Here is a 22559-nt window from a genome sequence, read left to right on the forward strand (position 1 = left end):
ATTCTTTATTGTCATTTTAGCGTAAATCAACATTTATTCCAATAGGAGATAATGCATCATATTTCTTCACACTGTATCAGAGATGGAACTACAGAAATGATGCCATAGGGGAAGAGGACAAGGGGCGACACCGATGTGGCATCAAAACAAGTCCAACCAGTATGTGGGTCTGGCAGAAATGTATAACAAGCTTCCTATGACAAAAATACTCCACTCATTGCATGTCCCGATACTCAGCACACAGGAGGACATAATATCAGCAAACCAACATGCGCAGTATCTACGCTAGACCCCTGCACCACACTTCATCAAACTGTTGCATTTGGTCATTCAATCTGTAGATTATCTTTTTGTACAAGGAAACTGCTTGCATGTCTGTCACCATGTGCAATGAAGCCGTATAACATTTGGATTCCAGTATCGTAAAATCTCTACTTTAGCCACCACCAAGGCAGTTACAAGCCACCAACAGGTATGATGGCGCATTGGGGGCAGTTGCACATGTCGTGAAAGATAGCTATTCTATCCATCAGTGAGATAGAGACGCCTCCATTCATTTTAAACGAGTCTCACAGTTTCTTCAAAGATGTGAGGGTACTGAGCATGCCTAAACTATGTGTACTATATCGCAATATGGGGTATTACACTTCTAGCAGTTAGAATCCTATGGTATATGGTGTCTAACCCAAGCTGATCATACCACTCCCAAAGGAGATAAGCCACATTTTACTTTGAGAAAAGTTCATCAATCAGGGTGGGGTACAAACCAGATAAAATCCCTCTGTAATTTTTGGAGTGTGTGATATATTGTAGAATAGGATCTGTGTGAAGAGCAGATGGTTGGTCCTTTAAAGCAGCTCTAAGATTGTGGATATTCTGCAAGTATCGCCAATATTATGCACATGGTACGTTGTGTTTTTGCTCATGGGTCTGAAATGGGATTATGTCCCCAATTGCTGGGATTTTCCCCCTAAGACCATGATGAATGAGCATATCAGTATCCTGCACAAAATTACCAGCCATATTGCAAGCATCGACTAGAGAATTTGCAAAGTGGAGGAAGTTGTTGCAAATTCTCTAGTAAATGTATTGACTGAACCTGAAATCTGGAACTTCTCAGCCATTTTAACCGCTTTGCCGCGGCGGACATTCGCCCGGAATGCGACCGAATCTGACGAATGCGCAGACCGGACGGCCCCCGGTCGTCCTCCGTACATGCCCACCATGACGTCGGAAGGCCGGGGGCCATCCGATGCATGGAAAAGGTTAACAGATGTACGAAAAATACCAGCAGAAATCAATATCATATATCATCCACACTGAAGAGTGACTGGGGAAAGACAAAAGCTAGTTTCACCTAAAGGAGTCTCTTTCACCTTGAACAACAGAAACAGTAGTCCATCTGTCATTCCCAATATCTACCAAATAGCAGTGCTACAGGAAGACTAATTAGCAGCTGTTCTCAGCATAAGGTCTAAGTGAATTTTTTAAAGGAGCAGTGTCTTCTTTCTCCTCACTTCAGTGTCTAGTTCTCCTCCCACCAGCTTCAGCAATATCAGCAGGACATTCCCACTGTCTTTTATAACAACATGAACCTCCATCTTATGCACAGGGCCAGGCTAAGGGCAACCAACGAGATCTGTGCACAACATGAACTTGGGATGTTAGCTCTAGGAACTGGGTAAGCTCACAGAAGTGGAATTTTACATGAGTGGGCCAGAAGGCCTCCACTGCAGAAACAGACTAACAAGGTCTGGTCAAAACCATGGATTCACAAAGCACAGTATGTCTCCTCCACCTCTCTGTGCTAAACCATAGGTACAGTAGACTAGAGCACACGTAGTGCACCGCTCCGGATCCAAGATGGGTGCAGGACCTCGCTTTTGTCAAGGGACTGGCTTAAACCACTGCATGCACACTTAGTGTTAGTCAGTGAGGAAGGGGCTAAAATAAAAAAAACAGGATACTAGATACACCCAGTCAGGCAACCAGGACAGAAGTTAACAACTGAACACCACCTCCAGTGGAAGATGAGACTCATGAACCCTCTTTGTCACACCATCTACTACTAACGATTCTAGAGGAAGAACTAATCTCTCTAGTCCAAGACATAAATTCTAGGTCCCCAATTGACCCTTGTCCGCATTTCATTTTTAGACACCTGTGTTCAGGTATAATCTCCAACTGAGGAAATTATTAAAAGAATCCCTTAATCAAAAAGTTCCATCACTTTCTGAAACTGCTCTAACTACTCCTTTAAGGAAGAAAGCACAGTCAGATACTTCTGGTCCTAAGATTTTTTTGCCCCATCTCCTTGCTCCTATTTGAAGCTAAGGTGCTGGAAAGATACATTATCTGGTTCATAGGGCATCATCTTCCGACAGATAATTGTCCCACTAATTTACAGGCACACTTTAGACCTCTTCATAGCACTGAGGCAATAATATTGTCCTTGTTAGATGGTTTGAAGACAAATAAAGCCTCCAGGCAGATGTGTGCCCTAATTTGTTGGACCTGTCAGTGGCATTCTATACATTTACGTTTTTCAATATGGTACAGTTTTAAAATGGTTCTCAACCTGTTCCTGGCAGACCTTTCCGCAGTCCTGACATCAATTCATTTACACGGCCCCAAATTCAGCACTATTCCTCTTTCAAACTCACTGTACGATGATTTGGTTTTGTACAGCCGCACCAAGGTGGAGATGCAGCGCCTTCTGCATGCCATGCACGATTACTCAACAAAAAGCAATCTGACAATCAACACCAAGAAAAGCAAAATCATCAACTGCTGCAGAAGAACAGGCGATAAAATATGCTAGTCATCAAATAAACAGGCGGTGGCCTGTGCAGGTAAGAGTGATGGGGTGGGTGGGGGTCGACGACTAAAACCTAACTCCAAAGAAAGACAATCCTTTTTTTAACTTACTTTTATTTAAGTTTTCCTTGTCCTCGTATGTCGACTAACCCACAACCGCTCTTGCCCGCACGAGTCACGCCTAAGAATACAAATACCTCGGATTAACATTCGACAACAAAGAACACTTCAAACCATACAGGGAGGAAATAAAGTGGAAAGGGCTTGTCCTGGCAGGGGGCCTCAGCTTACTCTTTAGAAGCCTGAATGGGCCATCTTTCATCCCAATCTTGGAGGTAGCCAGGGTGAAGACTGTTCCACCTTTGGCACATGGAAGCGAAGCCGTACCTGGGAGGGCCTCAATCACTCTGGACAAAACTGGCATTAAAACCTATTGGGGAATTTTCCAACTACCCAGATACACCTCTGCCACCCAAATCACGCTAGAACTTGATCTGCCCAGGCCAAACAAGCGGCAGCTAAGAAGAGCAGCATTCGTTAACATGTGCAACAGGATCTAGTCAGCCAAAAGAGACTCCATAAATCACATCCATCTTGAAATCAATAAACCCCGTTCAGCAGCCGGAAAATATTTTAAAGATTTCATCGATCAGCTCGGGCTAGCTCAGTAATGGTCTGTAATGCCCACCATAGATGTAAAAGGGCTAACAAGCAGAATGTGGCAACACATGTTATCCCTAGAGGACAAGGCTTTTCTAGGGAGCCGTGCCCTTGCTTGGATGGTCTTAAATAGTTATTTCAAACAACAAAAGAGTAACCAAACAAACAGAACTATTGTTGCCACTACACAAGCAGTAGACAAAACAATGGGTTAGTAAAAGTCACTGCGATAAAAGAACCCTCAAGCGCCAACAAAGTTGGTAACCATATTTCATCAAAACCACCTAAACGATGGGAAATTTAGTGTAGCTGTCTACCATTACAGTGGTAATGCATCCATCTGGGAATCTCTTGAAGTCTAGGCTCACCTTGGACCATGGGGTGGTGCTCGGTTCCTCAGTGATGATGGGCACTGGTGGTTCTTGCAGGCTTGTGATCTAGCAGAAGGGATAGTATCTCACAGCTTCTTCAACTGCTGAATCTTGCCTGGAAAACCAGACCTTTTCTCTTATCCTGGACTTCATACAAACTGTCCCTTGGTGTCCTCCATGAGCTAGGGCCATTACCTTGTCTTGCAGGTTTTCCGTTATAATGATGCGGGCCCCATGCAGCACTAATCCTTCTGGCGTGGCACTCAGTTCATAATGAACCTGCCACATTTGAACAGGTTTTTTTTCCGGCCCATGCCAGTCATAGGTCTTTCTTAAGAAGTTCTGCCACAACCCTCACTAGGACTCAGTCCAACTGAGTGGTGTCACCATGCTGACATAGTCCTCGGTGTCCTCCGAGCTGTGATGGTTGTGTATGGCATGAGTAAGTGGGTGCCGGAGAGGAAGACATCCGGATTCATGGCCCCTGGTCAGAAAGCTATATCCATGTGGTTGTGTGAGGCTGTTGAATGGCCCAGCTCCCTATCCAAGGAGGAAGATGTGGAGTTGTGCCACAAAATAGAGGGACGAGTGGCTGATGGTCAGTGACCAAACGGAATGGCCTACAACTGAGGTATAGATGGAAATGGTCACATACCCATTTGGTGGCCAATGCCTCTCTCTCTATTTGGGAGTATCGGGTCTCAGATGAAATAAGGGCGAAAGATGCCCATTTCCCTGGCTCCACTTCTTGTGTGAGGACAGCTCCCACGGATACGGGGCTGGCATGAACCAGAAGTTTAGCCTGTCATTTAGGATTGTCATTTGCCATCGTCGTTTTTCTCAGCAAGGCTTCTTTCACCTTTTGGTATGTCTCCTCCTTCTGGTCCTACTGCCAGGGGGCATCCGCTTTCATCAGGGTGTGTAGAGGCTCAGCAATAGTTGCTAGGTTGGGGATGAACTGGCCCCAATAGGTGGTCATGCCCATGTAGTTTTGAATTTCATAAACCGTTGTTGGTGCTGGGGCTTGCTTGATAGCATGCGACTTGCGAGGATCAATCTGGACTCCGTCCTCGTTGAAGACATAGCTGAAGAACTCACTAGAGTTTTGAAAGACAGAGCATTTCTCTCAGTGAAGGTTGACACTGTGCTCTGAGAGTATCTTCAATGCTGCTCGGAGGTGTCTATGGTGCTCCTCAGGTTGCAGAGTGGATCAGGATGTGAGCACTTATATTCATGACCACCTGAATGCCTGACAGTTTTCCCTCTGATAGGATCTTGGAAGACTTCAGCTGGGGACAAGATCCTGAAATTTAGATTCTTATATCTGTGTAACCCCAGATGCGTTTAGAAAAGGTAGTGCTGTAGCAACTATCCCTTGCCAGCAGCAACTGGTGGTACCCTCCATTAAGGTCTAGCTTAGAGAACCACCTTGACCCATTCAGGTCAGCAATTATATTTTCCAGTGTTAAAGTGATATGTTGTTCCCGCTGTATGGCTTGGTTGGGAAATTACATATCAATGTAGAGAGTTATCTTGCCAGGCTGCTTGACAGTTAGAGGATGCTTGGCTCACCCTCACAACGTACACCGGATTTAAAATCATAGTCAATAACGCTATCAAACGGACCTCTTTATTAACTAATAAAACGTCCTTCGCAAAAAAACATCATGCCTGGGCCGTGATAAAGGATTACGAGAGGCTGAAGCCGCAACAATACCTTTTGGAACAATTCTCCCATCAGAAAAAACATTATCTGACTTTGATACGCATGGGGTCTTTTCCCTCAAAGGATTTGACCCAAAAATGGAAACAAATATGGCCATCCAAGGAGTGTCGTCTCTGTGGTCAAGGGGAAGAGTCACTACTACATTTTCTATGTACTTGCTCTTTTTTATTGGAAGCCCGAAAATCCATTCTCCGGGAGGCTCTAAGGAAGGAACAAACAAGAACATGTAGAGCAGCGGTCATTAAATGTCTCAGAGGGTCGTCAATTCCTCTGTCATGTAGAGCCATAATACTATGGAAAATCGCAGGAAAAGAACTGGCATAATGCGACCCTGCCATGCAGCCAACTAATCAGCAGATTTCTCCCAAATGCATTGTTATATTCGTCATTATTTTTAAAATAAGTATCTCCTTATTCTGACATCAACTTTAAGTCTTTTTAGGTTTTTAAAAATGTATATTCCAAAGCACCGCGTTTTATGATGGTTGTCCATCCTGTTATGATTTTTTTAATGAATCAAATAAAAGTATATTTTGACTTGACTTCTCAGTGATAAACATTGGGGAAACTCATGGTATTGGACCAGATACTTTTTCTATCACCTCTAGGCTTTCCAGTTTGTTTAGCTCTTACTCCACCAGTGGTGTCACATGGAAAGACATGCATCTGTGGCGATGGACAACTGGCTTCTCATTTTTGTCGATGTGTGAATTTACTGGTTCAGGCATCCGTGCCCTTGGAACAATTCGGGGAACTGACTTATGAGTTAGACTGCTTGGAATGCCTTCATGTTCCTTGGGAAAGACACAATTCCGAGGTCTTCTGCAGTGTGGCTGCCGATGAGGGTGTAGGTCTCTATGTCAACGACATGGACAGTTGCTGTGACCTTTCGGTATTCAGGTCTTATATGTACTGTCATTTTCTTTTTAACAAGATCATAGATTTTCTTCCATACATGAATATTTTGGTGTTTGTACTGACTAACGGTGGTCTTGGTCATAGACGCTGATATTGTTGGATTGCCATTACATTTACCGAAGCGCCTGTGTCAATGAGGGCTTTGACGCTGGACCCTGTGACATCAACTAGGTAGGTCAGTTGGAGCCTTCTGTGTAGTTTGAGTTCATTTATGAATAACATAAGGAATACTTAGTCTTTGTCATCTGGTGAGGAATCTTCCAGCTGGTGTCCCTGGTGGGGAGGTACATTGGCGGCCCCAAGGATGTACGGTCATTCATGGACAGTTGTCAAACTGACTTGGGCTGGGTCCTACCTCCTCGTGTGTCTCGTCTTCTAAGGTCCTTTCTACAGATAGAGACAGAATGGTTTAGTTTGCCACATTTGGAGCATTTGCAACCTTGGGCTGGACATTGGTCCAGTGGATGTTCACTGTGGCCGCAGTTTTCATAGCCTAATTCTGACTGATGGGGCACTGACGTCTTCATTTTCCTTGCCTTGGTGCCAGTATTCACAGTGTCAGCATGTTCCATTGTCACCGTGGGCGTGCGTTCGAGCTGTTGCGTGATTTTCATGTCATTAGCCCTTGTTGCAGACAGGTCATGAGGCTTGGCCAGGACCAGAATATCATTCAAGGTAATATTACATTGCCTGAGGATAAGCCCTCTCAGTGCTCTGTTCCTGCATCCCTGGCTGATTTGGGCCCGCACCTCTCTGGGTTAATCGTCAGCTGTACAAGTACTGGCTAGTTCACACAGGTGAGCATAGAAAGTGTCTATCGACTCACCTTCCCTCTGGCTGATATTACGGAGGTTTTGTTTGTTACTGGTTGGAGTGATTTATGGCTAGATAGTTACTGGCCACCAGTAATGGGAAAAGATTCCACCTGTCAGCAATAATCTCTGGGGGTCGAAAGCATTTCTTTGCATACTTTATCAGCCCAGTTTTCATCAGTGTTATTCTTCTACTCATATAATTTAGAAATTCTATGTATATTTTTTCCTTTGCGGTCAATGAACTGCAAGCAAACAGCAACTAGAGCCCTTATTGGGTCTCATTTAGACTACACAAATACTTTTCCCTTGAAGTTATCAGCATGCCTTATTTGGAAAAACTTCTGGGTGTCCAGAACAGTGCAGCATGGCTAACTTTTCGTTGTCCCTGTAGTATGCCAAGCCAGACCTTTACTTTAGAAACTTGGGGGCATATTATCAAGAACAGCGTTACAATTATCGCTGTTTTAGCAGCAGGAAACTGCTGCTAAAGCGGTGATAATGGGCTTGATAATATGCCCTTGAGAATTCCCATGGAATCCCATGTTCTGGTGTGAACCTGGGCTGCTATGGGAATTCACAAGGGCATATTATCAAGCCCATTATCGCTGCTTTAGCGGCAGTTTCATGCCGCTAAAGCAGCGATAATTTTACGGCTGTTCTTGACAATATGCCCCTACATATTAGCTTCCAATGCAACGGTGTACACAATCTTAGGCATTTTGTACTATTTTCAAGGCCTTGCAGCTCAAAGCCCCTAGCTTTATCAGCAATTGTTTCACAAGATATTACCCCTTTAGTATATTAGGGCCATCTCTTTGTTGGTTCCCTGATTTAAAAGTCAACACCTGGGAGGTCAGTCCTTTTCAGTGGTAGCATTACACTCTGGAACTCTCTCCCTGTATCCTTACAGCTGTTTAGATCCTTACTTAGGTTTGGGAAACAGCTTCTCCGCCAAGCATTTGAGGTTTCAAGGTTGGGAATATTGAGTCTGAGTGGCCGTTCAGCGCTTCATTTTATCCAGTGATGTGCCTGGAGGCCTTTGGTAATAGAGGACAAAATAAATGCCTATCAATATAACACAACATTTACGACTCAACACTCTCGTTGTATCTCTTGCCCTTTCCTTCTCTCCCTCTCAGTAGTAATATCTTAATCTATTCCTTATAGCTCCCTTTCTTTTCTTTGTATTTCTATCACTCTTTTAATCTTTCTTCCTCCTTTTTTTCTTAGTGTCTGTCTCTCTTGCTCTTTTTCTCTGTTTCTATCCCTTTTCCCCTCCTCGCCCGTTCTCTCCTCTGTCTCCTTTCTTTGTCTCCTCCCCCTGCTCTCTTCTTGGCCTTCCCTTGGATTCTCTCTTCTGCTGTTGTGATTGGTAATGGTTTCTAACCCTCAGATAAGCGCTGTTGGCATTAGCTGGGTGGAGGTTGTGAGCTCTCTTTGCCTATAGTGCACTGGGAGTAGTCACTTTCTCTAACCCTTGTTAAACAGTCACCACACCCCAAATGTGTAGGTTCTGAGATAACTTCTGGCTACGAGCAAACACACGATACACTGGAATGCAGAGGGCAAAAGAACTAGCCAACATTTCCAAGGGAACATTCACTGGTGAGAAGTTCACCATATATTGACTTTTACCTTTGGCAAATTTCCTCCTTTAGATATTTGTCCAACAAACTCACATCACAGGTGTGCCGCAGGCAAATAATTAACCCATCTAAAAATGCCTGGGAGTCCAAATTCCATCAGAGGTCAGACCGAGATTGGATTTTCTTTTATTCCTCCTAAATATATAAATCCATTGGTTTCCTGGAGTAGAGAGCCAAGACCTGAAAAGCAGCTGTCTGGACAGCAGGACAGCGGACACTCCAGCAGCTGGACCAGGTGAGGTGGGTCTGCTCTATGTCCACTCATGTTGAGGAAAGGGGGCGGCTGCAGCTGGCTGCATTGGTTCATCGAGGAAAACATGTTTTTGAGTGAGAAACAGTGTGGATGTATTCAAGTGATTTCAAACCCAGGAGATCAAAGATTTATCTAAGTTTATATTTGTTTTGTTTATTTTCAGTATTCCTTGAGCTTGCCCATTGACGCTGGGCAATAGGCCGACTAGTAAAGTAGATAAGTTACCAGCCACGAGGCAGGGTCAGACAGGAAGGGTTTGAGCCCGAGCAGCCCATTGAGGGCAGAGGAGAGAAGAGTCTTCATAGCGCTGCGAGAAGCCACAATGCGGGGACCCGGAGTATGTCTTCTGCAAGGAAGCTCCAAGCTGCATGAAGATCAACACTAACCATTGGTACAGCCAAGGGTGTCACATTGGCCCAACTCTTCCCAATGCTCTGTTCCCTTCTAGTGAAGCTAAATATTCAAATGAAAGTGCAGCTCTTTTACTAATACCCAGTGTCCCTATGACTAAATTATAAGTCACATTAGTTTACAGCTCAGTGCTGTAACAGCAGCATTGGCGCCTCATGAAAGAACTAATTCTGGTTAGCCTTGGATTAGACTGGAGAATGAATAGGAGGAAAAGGGAGATATGAGCTAGGGGTCATCCTCACTGGGTGATTGGACTCTGCTTCCTTTTAATCATGGCATTTCCTTTCAACTGTACAGCGCTTTGAAGTGACTGTGAGGTGATACCCAGCACTGTACAAAACTTCCTATTCGTCATGCATAAAAAGTTGTTTTTGCACTACTGCTCTAAAAAGTAATCAATCTTCTAGCAACAGTAAGAACAATAAAATATACACCATCTTGTAAATAGTATACACTGCTTTATAAAAAGCAGAGGGGTGAAGACACCAGGCTGCAGACGCTGCTCCGTGTGGCTGCCCTCTCTTCAATCTCTTCTCTTCAATGCAAGAGTGGACCTTGGCCCCTGTAATAGACTCTGCAACCCAGGCTGACTGCAGCTTTGCACCGCAGCAAAGGGACAAAAGGGGTGCAGTGCTGCGCATTGGTATTTATTTCCAGGCCTAAAGGTGTTTTGTGCTTGAAAGGTGCTCTGTTGCCGGCTCAATGATCTGCTGCTTTGTTACTTTGTGCCGAGGGGGAGTTCATTGGGTGTCATTTGCTGCATCAGTGCAAACACCCGTAGATTAGATTGTGCTGTAAAGCTTCCTCTACCTCAGACAGCCAGGCCATGCGTTGTGTCAAAAACGAGCACATCCTTATAAACAGGCAACGTCAGAGGGAAATGCATCCATTTCTCCCGAAAACCCACGCATTGCATGTGTGCTGAAGGACACAGTGAACATCCAATGTGTGGCACCTTTCTCAAGTGTATCTAGACATAGGAATCCACCTGCAGGCTTCCAGTACACATCTTGTGCTAGGCAGTGCAAACTCTCCTCTGCTCACTGGTGCGAGGATGCGCCTCATGCACGGCGTACGGGAGCCCCAGCACAAAGGCTGACAGCAGCAGGGCGCCCTTAGGGGCAGAGTCACAAAGGGGTCGCGCAGCGCAGCGCCCAAGGATGCTGTGCTGCGTTGCGTGACAGGGAGAGAGCAGGAGAGCGCCATATCGACAGAGATAGATCTCTCGTCTAAACTCTCCTTCGCGCCGGCGCTGATTTGTGCTGTTGAGCGTCACACACACACATTTGCGCTATAGTGCAAGGGTGTGTACGTGAGTCTAACATAGGTTTTTTACTGGAAGGTTACTCTTTCTGTGCAAAATACTATGCTAGACAATTTAAAACCTTTTCCCTCTTTGTATGTGTGCTGTGTGGTGCAGCACACATGCAAAGTCGGAAAAGCAAGGAGAAATGAAAACATCTGCAGCAGAGTTAATTTTTGGCACAAACTGTGTCTACGTATGTTCGTAGGTAGGGTTTGGCATCAAAACGCATTGGTGTTTGCATAGGAACACCCATGTGCCTTCTATGTGACGCCTCCTTGACACAAAGTAATGCAAAGCAGCATTTCCAAACAATGCAAGTACCAATTTGCGTTGGTTTCTTAATACCCAAAATATTTTGCATCGATTTTCCTTTAAAACAGTAACGACAACCCGACACAAAACCTTTGTGCATCTTGGCCTCTGTGCACTGTTTACCCCGAGGCATAAAATAGTGTAGAACATGAGACTGCAGCGTTGCATGAGAAGTGCATAGATCTGCCCCTGTGCAATGGGGCAGGGCAGAGGCTGCAGCACAATAGTCAGTGAGTAGCCAGAGTTCAGCTCCTCCCATGAAACCAGGGTCATCAGTCGAGGATTCGGCGAGAGACTAACATGCAAGATCTTTTGAATGTTCGATGACTGGACCTTCTCACTAAGGTTCAGGTGTGTCAGCAGCAGTAGGGGTGCCCTTCCTATACCTTTCCGGTGTCTAGGGGGAGGAGTGCATTAGAGCCACTCTTAAGCCCCTGGAAAGATTTATTCCACAAAGGATATCATTGGAGAAGACGCATTCTTGACATACGGGGTCAGAGAATGTAGTGTTTGTAGCTTGCAATGGGACATATTTCCCATTTTAATGTAAGCGGAGGTTGCAGATGTGGGCGGTTATTTGGGGGCACTCACTAAAATAAAATATGAAATGATGTTCCAGAGAAGTGATTATTCTTTGAATGAGGGGAGTCAGGGATGGTGGATTTGGTGTAAACCTATAAATAAAGGACCTTGTTTTACAAAAGATATTTCTGAAAGTGAGTGACTGGATGCCTGCGTAAGTGAATACGGTGGTGAGTGAGTGAGTGGGCAGGTGAGTGGATTAAAGAGAGAGGGAGCATGTGAGTGAGTGAATGGTTGTTCCTATATGAGGGTTTTCATAATGCAAACTTTCTCATTATCAAAAAAGCATATTTTCTGTTCGTTTCAAGATTTACCATTTACTGATAGACTGGTAATGTATCAAAATGCTACGCATCCCCAGGGGAGGCGTAACGAAGAGAAATATATTATTTTCTCCTTGTTACTTCTCTTACTGCAGCACACATAGAAAGAGGAATATGGCTTATGGGGGTGATTTTGTTCAGGAAGGTGTACCAATCCTACTTACAACGCAGACCGGCTTGCACCATGGTGCAAGGGTGCCTGAATGCACTGTATAATGTTAAATACAGCACATTTCTGCCCTTTCCCCATCACGCAGCGCAACTTAGCACAATATCTTACTCCATTCCGCTGCTTTAGTTTTTTTATAAATGCGCCCCTGGTCCATAGCTGTCCAGCAAGGAAAGTTACACCAATTCTAGCCGCATAATTGACAACTGGTGAATTTGTTTCTGTATCACATGAATGTGCTTGCACCGCCTTTCGATGTGTCAATTACCTACCAAAGTTCAGGTGTAATTCTTTTAAAAGCTTGCCCAAAAATATAGTACAAGCACAATGCATCAGATATTTGTCAGCAAAGGGGGTTCCGAAAACATTTAACCACATGGCTGCTGGGCGTTTTCCCCCCCTGTGCTGGAAAATGCCATTTTAGTGGCACCATGACGAGCTCAGCTCGTCATCAGCACACGACACCCGTGGGTGATGACGAGCTGAGCTCGTCATCAGCATGGAAAGGGTTAAAGTGCCATCTGCTTTTGCTTTTTTGTTGTTTGCCTCACGGTGTGCTGGTCTCCTTCATTTTACAAAAGGTGGTTGCAACAGCAATATGTTCACAGGGAAACCGTAAGAGGGAACGATAGTACAACTCACTTTTCTGCATAGAACTTATGTAGAAAGCCAACTCAGTGTACTAAAAAGAAGTATACCATGTAGAGAGTTCTAAGAATATCCAAGTGGTAAAATAGATGGTATTAACCCTCTAATTTGTGGTAGTGTGGGCGAGCAGGTAGGCTTATCCGGGGGTCATGGTAAGCATTTGTTGACACACACAGAGGCAAGAAATGAGGCACACACTCAAAAATAAATCTGAGTCCAATTTGTATAAAAATAACAATAATCTTTATATCTATCTAGAAGCAAGACTTCAAATCGGAAATATACTTTGAACACTTTAGAAATCGAATCAAATGCAGTGCACTTCAAGAATATGCAATACGTTAAGTATCTTAGCACATGGTGGACGATACCATTAAATGTTTACCATTGTGGTCTGGAGAGCAAGCATTGATTTTAATGGAGTTCGGAAGACCAACAACACAGTTACCATCATAGTCTCTGGAAGGAGGCCACTGGAGTTCAAAGTAGTTGACAACGCCAACACAATGGACGTGGTCACTAGAAGGCTGATGTGTATTCAGATAGTGGAGGAGACCCAACACAATTACCAATGCGGCTCCTGGGAGCAGGAGTCAGTACAGGAGTTTCAGATGTCCACGGTCCCTCAGGGGTCAGAGATCGTCTTCAACGACAGGATGAAGTTCTAGCGAGGTGCAGGACTCTTGTACAGCAGTCAGTCGGGTTGTACCTGGGTCGGAAGTACCAGAGGTCATGGGTGATCGTTTTCGGAGATCACCGGCAGTGGTTGGGCCACAGGTGAGACACAGGGCAGGCCATCACGGAAGGGGGCATCATGCCAATGTTGCAGCTTTTATGCTGTCTTTGCCAATGGAAGGAGGGTGAACACTCCTAGGAGGGGGGCTGTTTCAAGAATCAGTCGCTATGCTGAAAGACTCCCTCTAGTTGATGAGGACATGGAAGAGCCAGTTTAAAAGACTGGTAAACCAACAAGCCTTGGTTGTGGCAACGGTTTTGTTGGTGGTGAGTCCTGTCGATACGGAGTGTACTGGTCCTCACCACAATGGTTTTATTTACCTGCCGATGCTGGGGACTAGAGCCTCTAGCCCATTGATCTTCAAATTGTGGGGCGTTACCCCTGGGGGGGCGCAGCTTCCCCTCAGGGGGGGCGTGCACACCACACCACCACTTCTTCTTCCATTGTTGCCTCCAGGCGCCAGTTGCGTGTCTCAGCCTGGCCATAGTCAGAGTGGAGATGCAGGGGCACTAGGAGGGGAAAAAAAACAACAAAGCCTTGTTAACACGTGAATGGTCTTTTAAAGACCTGTGAAGTACTCGGCTGCAGCTGGCAGCTCAAAAACTGTCTGTGTGTGTGCCCTGGAAGGTGTCTCAGCCTGGGCTGACACACACGTTAACGGGGGGTGGGGGGCGCGATGCTCTATATCACTGCAAACTACCCACTGCCCTACCACCTCCCTGTTCTGTGGAACAGACTCAATCATTTTAATAGGTTTCCAAATTCGAGTTCGACACACTGCTACCTGGAATCTGTGCTAAATGCTCCACACCTGAAATCAGGGTAGGAACAATATTAAGTAACTGGCATCAGCACATGTGATTGCATTTATGTGAGGCTTTAATAGGCCCTTCTGTTGCGGCATAGAGTCGACACAAAGCCGAGCGGTGCCATCTAAAGGTGGGGAATCGGCAGTTAAATTTGAATCCACCAGAAAGAGTAAGTAGATTGCTGAAAATAGGCTTTAGGTGACTGCTTATGTTTGTACCATCTGGGGCACCAATATAAAGAGCTGGCAATGCTAATCGCGAGACTGGAAGTTTGGGGCAGGATAAGCACAATATTTATTTCCTCCACCCTCGATCCCTGGAGTAACTTCAAATGTGTCTGGGAAAGCAACATGCATTCAAACAACTCACTCCTCATTCTCGCCCTTATTTTGCACACTCACTCTGCACTCACAGGGATCACCATGTACTCATACCACTCGCTCACCCTGCACTCACAGTGACCGCACTGCACTTATGCCACTCACCATGAACTCACACCGTTCTCCCTCCACTTGTGGTCACTTGAGCACACCACACACTCTGCACTCTCAGTGATCACTGCACTCTGCACTCACAATGCTCTTGCGCTGTTCACCCTGTTCCTCACCCTGCTGTCACACGAGTTCCCCCTGTACCGCACCCTGCAGTCACATAAGCACACTACTCACTCTGCTCATGTGACACTTCACTCACCTGTCCCCCTCAGGTGCGCGATCAGTGTTAGGGACAGCCTTGGCTGGGAGTGTTAGTCCCCCCCGAAAGTTCGGGTCTGGTTGCACCCCATGTTGCTTCTCACGTCGGAAATACGTTTCACTGCAAGGAATTTACAATCGTTGTATCCTTCCTGAAGATTCCATTCTCTGGCAGGTAAGAGTGAAAAAGCTTTTTGTAACATTTTTTAAACCTTACTCCTTTCCCATTCATCCCACTACTAGTGGGAATGCTAGATGTTTCATGGAGGAGCAGATTTGGCATTAATGCCATAGGTGTTGACTTTGGTTCTGGGCATCCCAGTTCGAGTCCTGGTATCAGCTCAACATCATGTGATCCTGAGCAAAATCACTTAATTTACCAGTGACTAACGAAAAATGAATTTGGCCTTGATTAAAGTCGCTGGTGCTTGTATGACATGTTCCAATCCCTAGAGCTGAGTCCACAAGCCTGATATAATAAATACTGTGAAGTATGCCTACCATCTGTCCTCACTTCTTTCATAGACCAAATTAAAAAAAAATATTGTGCAGCTATTTCTGAAGCTTTGGGAGGCAATCTTCTTTATAAGCCAACTATGCCAACAAATTGACTCTTGATGCTGCTAGAGAATAAAGATGTTTATATCCTCTTGAATCACTTATATCACATGTGCATGATGAAAGTGTCCGCTTGGCCTTCTTGGAAAACTGTGGCTGGCCTCCCACTGACATGGCAACACCTGGCCATACTCCACATAATCAAGGATTTTTCAACCAGAAAGCATGTTTTGTGGCACCCCATTTTCTGATATCTTGCTTAGGGGTAAGGATGTGGCACAAGAGCCAGTGCTGATTACTGGAGAGCTGGGGAACCAGGTTCAATTCTTGGTGTCTGCTCAAAATCCTGTGATTCTGGGCAAATCACTTAATCTCCCTGTGCTTACAAAAAAATGAATGTGTGCTTGTGTAATGTAAAAGATGCTCCTGTAAGCACTCTAATACCTTTGGGTCATGTTCGTACTGTTTAAAACTTTTAAAAAAATTACAACATTTTGTGAGCACTCCCATTTCCAGATACTGCTCAAGACTGGAAGTGGAGCACAACCAAAGGATGGCAGAAGCAAGATTCCATCGACACATTGACTGTCTCTGTGTAAAAAAACAGGCGCACCCTAAACCTGTCGTTTGGGAGTGTTTTTTCTAATCTATCCTAAATTTTGTGTTTTACTTGAAACATAAAGCTCAAATGTAAATATTTCTGCGAATTTTTTCTTGGAGACTTTTCATTTGAAATTTAGAATAAGCACACACACTAACAAAACTTCAGTTTACTAAACCCTCTTAATTTATTTAACATTATTTGCCCTATACGACCTAGGCTCTGCAGGAGGGAAGGGCCATCACTGATGCAGAGTACCAGCTTCCAGAACTTTTTTGTCAGGTGGTGGTGATGGTGGGGGCTCGACGTGTAAAAAGTTTTAGATGGGGGGGAGGGGCACAGCCAACAAATGTTTGACAACCTCTGCTCTAGCCCATAGGGAGGTTACTGGCAATTTGCAAAGGCTGGAAGGTCTCTGTGGTGTCTTTGAGGCCTGGGAGGTTTCAGGAAAGACAGCAGGTCACAAGGGTTGAGTCCTTAATAGTGGCAGGGTTTAGTGCCTGTTTCTTCTGTGGTGGGCCTCACATCGTGGATCAGCAGTGGTCATCTTTCATCATCTTCTTTGTGTCTGTCTAATCTGAAGTCAAGTTCTCAAGGTGCCACCAAAATACTAACTTTAGGGGCTCTAAAGGGGAGGACAGGTAGTAGCTAATGGGCTACTTATCTTTACACCCTCTTTATGCTCACCCGTGGTGGGGAGTGGGCATAACCTGACTCTTAATAGGCTACTATCCCCATTCTCAAGATGGCGGATAGTGAAATATGGGGTCTACCTCACCTGCACCACCAGAGGGATGATGCTGGGCGGAGGTAGACACACCTACAAATCTACCTAATGTTCCCCAGAGTCCTCCCGCCAAAAGTGGAGCAGGACTGGAGGGTCGCCATCTGCTGCCAGCATCAGATGGATGGGGTAGGGTTCAAAGGTGGCATTTCCATTGACACATCCAACTTCAGATCCTGCAGGAGGGAAGTGTGACTAAATCTCCCCAGAGCAGACATTGTTCCTGGATCCGGAGAGCACTGGCCCCACCTCATGGGTCTAGAAACATATCTGGTGGTAGCAGGCTGGCTAAAACTAGTCAGAGACCACACCAGTGCTCTTTACATTTAAGGGGGTCCTCTAAAAGGATCTCCTGTGTGAAATTATTAGTAAATCCATCACTGAGACCACTGCTTTGTACAGTGAAGCCATCCTAGAGGTAGGAAACTCGTGATGATGATGAGTATCTAGCCCATGTGCTCTTTATGGCATCTGGGTGCACTTGAAATAAGCTACACAATATTGGTATGCAGTTCCTAACATAAAATGCAGGGTTTTATTTGATTTATGCATGGGCTTCATAACTAATATGAAGTAATAGAAGTGGGGAGAGGAGACCTCTCCTTTCGGATAAGGACCCTCACATACCCAGCCAGCTAGGTGTCTTGCTTCATCATCCGGTCGGCTCCTTATCCGGTCGGCATCAGCACCCGTGATGGGGCCTTCTTGTTGGAGATCTTTTTTCCTTTTGCTGGTGGTTGAAGTGTGTGTGAGGGCCCTAGAACAGTGTAGGTGAAGGATGAGTGTAAGGAAGTGGGTTAAAATAGGGGAGGTGGTCCACTCAAAACAATTTTAATGAATGTGACCCCTACCCTCATTAAAAGTGGAACAAGACGCTTAGCTTCACTCTAGGATGTGGAGTCTATGCGCTTGTGAAAAAAGGGGGTCGACATGTTTCTTGCCCATTAACTTATTAGATGGCAATTCATCTGGACCAATAAAGATCTACCTACACTTTTTGGTAGTGGTCAACATGGAGATAGAAAGTGTAACTGACCACCATTAGAGCACCTAAAAAGTGGTACCTTGTAGATCATAAAAACACAACCTGCAATTAAACAAAAATGACAACAACATTAAATGTACATTTCACAGTGTTCTGATTAGAACTGGAACCAAGTGCATCACACAAATATAGTGATGCAACTAGAGCATGCTAAAAAACTATAAATTCAAGTGACTAGTGGCATGCGTGATGTGATCACACTGTGTCACTTCAGATGGTATAGTATAATAACACCTAAGCATAAGCGGAGAGCAATCAGCACAGTGAACTCACCCCATTAGGGTCACAGTTGCCTGGCTCAGTATCGGCTCATGTAGACACTCGTATGTAGTGTCCTGACAGTTGGGAAAAACATAAGTAAAACAGTCAAAAGGGTCATTTGCAGCAGGACCCAGGTGCATTAGCCACCGGAACATCGAGTCAAACTGGTGTATAAGGGCCCCCAGTGAGGCTGCCATGACTGCGTGTTGCCACAATCATGCTCGAGCACCAATAAGAGACACACCAACCAGGAAAAGTCACACTAACCCTTGGACCTGTCCAGTGGTCTGCGAGAAAGAGTGGGTGACCTGTTAAGTGCTCCGGATCATGCCCGATATGACCAGTACGCTCGACGGTATCCCACGCAAAACACATACACCGGGCCAGGCAAGGTGGTAATAAAACCATGTCATAGGGCTTAGTGCACGTAGCCAAATGCGGAAAACCCCCCGCATCCACAAGACCCAGCCGGGAAATACCAAAGAACGAATTTGACATTGTTGGGGCACCTCTGCTCATGCACGGGTGTCCACACCTGAAATACAGTGCACCCTGCCGTAAAAGCTTCTAGGGGGGACTTACCTATAAAACAAGCAGTGCTGTGAGGCATGGCACACAGGGCTCTGTGCCATGTTGACTTTTCGGATTTGCTTGCACCAAGACATGCAGCCTGTGATGGCAGTCAGTATGTCTGAGTGCGGATTCCCTAGGGTGGCACAAGTCGCACTGCACGGCTGTGGGCCCCTCTTCAGGAGCAATCCCCTTGATAACAGGGGTACCATTTACCAGGGACTTACAGGATTTACTGAAGTTACGAATCAGGGTTCATATTTATGGGAAATAAATCTGATACTGGGGATCTGATTGCCATTGCCTCAGAATACTCACAGTTTGAAGTTACATCATACATCAGGGAAGAAGTGGGGTCTAACCATGCAAAAAGTGCCACTTTTCTACAACTTAGTACTGTTTCGATGCACTAACCGACACTGTGCCTTGATTAATATGAAAAACATAGTCTTACTGTCTCACATGCTACCAAAGCAAGTTGATCATCAGTTGTGCTCACACCATATCCCATTGTACTATTACCTCTCTCTAGTTTTGCACAAAGTATAATTTCGACACTGAAATACATTTAAAAAAATGAGCTCCTCAAGAAACATAGGAGCTTTTTCAGCAACCTTGTCCCTGCCGTAGGCTCCTGAGCAAACACCCCAATCCTCCTCTCCAGACAGTTGTGAGCACTGAGCAGTGAGACTTCAAGTTTGTAAGGCTAGTGAAGGAACGCAAATGAGACTCCACTGAAGTTTTCAAGGCTAGTGAAGGTGCACTAGTGAGACTCCACTCATGTTTCTGAGGCCATTGAGGGTGCACAAGTGAGACTTTTAGGGATATATGGGCCCTCTGAACCTAAATATGTTTTTCAATTCAGCTGTAGGGTTGGGCTGTTTTGGGGGTCGGTTTTCAGATGTCAGTTATAACTTTATTCGGTTTCAACAATTTGAAAAACCATAAAAGTACATATACAACATTTTAGTACATTTATATAGAGAAAAATACACATCAAGCTGTTAGATAAAAAACTGTTAAGTTAAAATAATCGATATCATTAAAAAGAAACACCAAGCTTCATTTATAAATCCATTCTGTGTCGGATACAAAGTTTTAAAAATCTAGCAATGTTCACTGGTAAGTGTTCCGTCTCAAGGCGCTGAAGAACTATTAGGGCAGGGCGACATTGGCGTAAGCCTAGACTTTTTAAGATTGGAATAATAAATCTCTTTCTAGGGTCCAAATAAAATTTGCAGAAGAAAAGCAAATGTATGGTGGATTGGGACGAAGCTTCATCACAGGGGTAGCATGGAAGCAACTGTGACCAGTCATTAGCATTTAGAAACATGACTAGCCGAAAGATGATGTGTAACCTAAACCTGGTTAACAGAAATCTATCATAGTTACTTAAGTTCCAGGTTAAGTAAGGCTGGATCAGCATTGTAGATTGGATCACGAAAGCATGCCGAACCGAAGATTTGGAGGCCTCCGTTGTCAGGCGGAGTTCCACCAGATGGGTTAAACACATTTTTTTCAACGTTTTTCTAGCAATTGAGACCAATGTTTGCGGAGTGAAATATAGATTCTCTAGGGCCATGTCATGAAGAAATCTTCTATTATGTCTAAGCCAGCCGATCTTATTATTCTTTTCTAGCTGTAGACAATCACTTACAATACTTTGGGTAAAGACAAGTTTGTCTGAGGTCCAGAAATGGTGCCATAGGAGTATAGGCTCAACTCTTATAATATCTGTAATATAGGGCAAGCCCAGCTCTAAATGGCAACCAAATGTGGAGGAACCCCGAGGAATAGCGAGCAAGAACCTTAGGAAACTATTTTCCACTTTTTGGAGCATTTCAACCTGAACATAGCCCCAAACCCCTGCCCCGTATGTTGCAGTGCTGATACATTTTGCTTTGTAAATTTGAATCAGCTCTTCAGGCGCTCTTCTTCCCAATCTCTGTATGAATTTTACCAAAGCCATGGTTGATTTTAGATACTGTAATTTTCTTGCCTCAATGGCTTTTTTCCAAGTGCCCTTCTCATCTATTAGGACTCCATTGCGGATAAGTAGGGGAGTGCTCAATACTAGTATTATTAAGGTAAATTGATTGCCCTTTGGTTCCTTTATGGCCACATGTCATAATAAAGGTTTTTTTTACATTAATTTTGAGATCTAGATTTGACATAAAAGTTTTATATCGGGAGAGTGAGCGCTGAAACTCGATTGGGGTGCGCGCTATAATCACTGTGTCATCCGCGTAGAGGAGAGCGGGGATCTGACGATGTTGGATCAAGGGTAGGTCCTTTGCCCCCTCCAGCATGGCACCCTCTAGGCCATTGGTGTACAAACTAAAAAGGTAGGGGACAAGTACGCAGCCTTGTCTGACTCCCCGCTCAACTCTAAACGGAGCTGTCAGCTCCCCGCTCATGCCAAATCTCACTCTGGCTGTGGCATTTGATTACATCTCCCGTAGGAATGTGACTAACAATGGGTCAACTCCCATGTCTATTATGATGATCCATAGCTTTGCATGACCCACGCAGTCGAACGCAGCAGTAATATCTACGTAGGCCAAGTAAAGACTTCAACCTTTTGCGTCCACGTATTTACCCTTCAACAGGGATAGGTTTAAGACCTGCTCAATAGTGCCCAAACCCTCCCTGAAACCGTACTGGATATCAGATATAATCTTGTTCTCCTTGGACCAAGACTGTAGTCGTTCTAAAACAATATGCCCCACAGTTTTACCACAGGTATCCGATAGGGAGATTGGGCGGTAACAGGTTGGATTAAGACGGTCACCCCATTTAAAGATTGGTACTAAAATTGATTTTATTAAATTTATAAAAGTCAAGCGGGACCCCGTCCGGGTCCGGGGCTTTCCCCCCTTTACTTGCTCTTAATGCGTTTTCGACTTCATTTAAAGTGAATTCCAGAGCAAGTGGAAAGGAGGAAGGTTTAATAATGTTTGGGTTTGTCCCCGAATGGCACGAAGCAGTATGCGGGGTATCCACCAACCCAAATATTTTGGAAAAGTGGCCAATCCATGTTGGTTCATCAATTGCAACCTCTGTTTTATTTACTTCACTAGGACCTGATAGGAATGGTGTATTTATCACCTTCCAGAAAGCGGCAATGTCTTTTAACTGGCAACTTTTATGTAGTTCTGCCCAGAGTTCTTCTTTTAGTTCCGACTTCCTTAATCGTGTAGCTTTGTGGTAGGCTTTCTTAAGTTGAGTAATCTGTTTTTTATCTCTGGTGGATGCATTAAGAGCTAATTTCAAGCTTGAATATGCTTTGATGCAGATGTAATTAAACCAGCCATGCTGGTTATTTTTTACTCCTTTAGATTTTTGTTAACGCTAGTTTTATAGAGTCGGTCAGTGTCAAAAAACTATCAGTAATCTCCCATGGGGAGGAATGATCTTTCAAACAGATGGTTATTTCTTTCATGGAGTTTTTCACTACTTTTGCTGTAATCTCTACCGGATCTACCTTTGCCCACTTCAATGCATAACCATTCAGCCTGGTCATTAGTAAATTGTCCACCCCATATT

At 44.7% G+C, this 22559-nt stretch overlaps 1 protein-coding gene across 2 annotated transcripts in view; it reads left to right on the forward strand.

Annotated features, from left to right (window-relative positions):
- Window positions 1-9054: 9054 nt before the first annotated feature.
- The window catches only part of LOC147709564 (fucolectin-like), a 47405-nt gene continuing 33900 nt past the window's right edge, over window positions 9055-22559 (forward strand). The window contains exon 1 of one of the 2 annotated variants that reach the window (XM_086928086.1): window positions 9055-9188. The gene's annotated coding sequence lies outside the window, so the exon portion shown is untranslated. Of the gene's footprint in view, window positions 9194-22559 lie in introns of both variants that reach the window. The other variant, XM_086928085.1, reaches the window with a different exon arrangement.

The sequence above is a fragment of the Lissotriton vulgaris genome, chromosome 6 (genome assembly GCF_964263255.1).
Source record: "Lissotriton vulgaris chromosome 6, aLisVul1.2, whole genome shotgun sequence".
NCBI classification, from domain to species: Eukaryota; Metazoa; Chordata; class Amphibia; order Caudata; family Salamandridae; genus Lissotriton; species Lissotriton vulgaris.